Here is a 2537-nt window from a genome sequence, read left to right as displayed (position 1 = left end):
GGGAGCGCCACTGCGCTCCCAAGCGGTGCACTGTAGCAGTGGGCCACCGGGCCGGCCCATTGAACAGTAATTTCAAAGTATTTAGTGAAGCCAAATATATTATAATCTATTGTTTTTCAAATTGTGGGCCATGATCCATTAATATGTTGTAAAAGTAGTTTAGTGAGTTGTAATTAACATTTTAAAAAGGAAGTGGAATTAGGTAGAATAAAACATATTGGAATTGTGCTTGCTTCAGCAGCACATATACTAAAATAGGAACAATACAGAGAAGATTAGCACAGCTTCTGCACAAATATAACATGCAAATTCATGAAATGTTCCATATTTTAAAAAAAAGAAAACACATCAGAATGCTTTTCTAGTAATAAAGAAAAGGATTATTTCATAAAACATTTGTTTTACTTGTGTATGTGGAGATTATGGTGTAAAATGTATTTCTTATTGCCAGTCACAGTCAAAAAAGTTTGAGCAACACTGCCGATGCTACTAACTAGCAATCCCACTTTTGCATAGAAACTCTAGTAAAGATAATATGGATACGAAGATGTTCATCACAGCATTGTTTATAATAGCAAAGTGAGGGCAACAAGTTATGTTAGTCTGAAAATGAACGTAAAAAATGAAGAGGGCTGTACAGTTGGCTCAGCTGGTTAGAGCACAGCCTTGTAACACCAAGGTCAAGGGTGTGGTTCCCTGTACCAGCCACCAAAAACAAACAAAGAAACAAAAATGAAGACAAAAATTAAACAGTATTTAAAATGAATAAATTAGAGTTATATAAATTAACACAAATCTCAAAAACAGAATTGATTGAACAAAAGAGGCAACAGAATAAAATAAATAGCATTTACAGAGGGTTTAAACATTGCTCTTCCAAACATATTGTTTGTGGACACACATATATGTAAATAAAGATTTTGAGGGTGGATTGTCTAAGTTCACGCATTTAATACATCAGAGTAGGTGACTGTTGGCGATGGGGAATGGAAGGTGTGAAATTATGGGATTGCTGATGGCAAACAAACAAACAAAAGAATCTCAAAGAATCTACTGTAGCTAGTTTTAGAGAATGGGGATGGGGAGTGATGTCCTATGCTCCTAGAGAGAGTGAAGATTGGTACAACATTGTTGGGGAAATTTGTCAATATTTATTAAAAGCCTTGAAAACATGCATCCTTTTGACCCAGCAGTAGCACTTCTAGTGAAGTCATCATGAATGTGTTCAGCAATCTAATTGCAAGAATATTTCTTTAAACTTTAACATGAGAGGAAAAAACTGGAATAATATACATATCCAACAGTACGGGTTAGTTAAATAATAAAGACTATGATTTAGTAAGTTAAAATAATGACATGGAGATGTATGTATTGCTGTGGGAAAATGCAAAAAACTGGAATAATATACATATCCAACAGTACGGGTTAGTTAAATAATATAGACTATGATTTAGTAAGTTAAAATAATGACATGGAGATGTATGTATTGCTGTGGGAAAATGTTTATGACAGAAAGCAAAGTGAAAAAAAACAGAAACCAAAAAAACTCCACAGGCCATGAAACCAGTTGCAGTATGATACCATTAAGTTTGCATTTATATGATATATGGTTAAAGAAATAAGGAAGAAAACACATCAAGTTTAAAAGTAGCTATCTCTGGATGGTATGATTAAGGTGATATTCAATTTTTTTCTTTGTGCTTATTTTTATTTTTTCCCTAACTTTCATAAAATGTGCAAGAATTATTTTTGTAATAAAATTAATTGATTTTGATTTGCAAACTAGGCAGGCTGTCTAGATGATTTGTCAAATGGAAGGAACTAGGCCAAGAGAGAGAACCAGGCACAAAACCATCAGGATGGGACTCTAGGAAATGGGCAAGAAGGTCAGAAGCAGGGAGGGTGAAAAACAAGGCGTAGAGAATAGAGGGCCTTGCAGATTTATAGGGACTCAGCAGTTTGGGACATGGCTGGGAGGGAGCAGTTAAAGGTACAGAGTCTTGTCTCTGCCTCGAGCCCAGTAGCCAGATCCCTGTGTCCCACAAGCAGCTTGCCAATCTCCGGGCCTCCCATGGCCTGGACTCCAACATCTCCAGGCCTTAATTTCCCACCACTCTCCTGTTCATCATGCTGGGAGGGAAGATCCCCTAACATATGGATGGATACTGAGCTCTGTCCACCAAGAGGAACCTCGGCCACTGTCTCCTTCAACTGGATGCAGCCAGTATGAATAGGGCAGGGCTCCTTGAGAGTCAGATGTGGGAAGCTAAGCAATAGCCTCAAGTTGTCAGGGTCCATAAATGAGCCATGCAAATGGTTAGGACCTAGAGAAGCACTAGACAGAAAAGGTGTATTAGTTGTGAAGTGTTGAGTATCAAATGACCACAGACTTAATTGCTTAAAAAGATACATTAATTATTTCAGTTTCTGTGGGTCAGGAGTCTGGCACAGCTTAGCTGGGTCCTCTCCTTCAGGGTCTCTCACAAGGCTGCAATCAATGTGTCAGCCAGATTTGGGGTCTCATCTGAAGGCTTCCA

This window comes from Galeopterus variegatus, unplaced genomic scaffold, assembly GCF_000696425.1.
Source record: "Galeopterus variegatus unplaced genomic scaffold, G_variegatus-3.0.2 Scaffold4162, whole genome shotgun sequence".
Lineage (NCBI taxonomy): Eukaryota > Metazoa > Chordata > Mammalia > Dermoptera > Cynocephalidae > Galeopterus > Galeopterus variegatus.
This window is presented reverse-complemented; position numbering follows the sequence as displayed.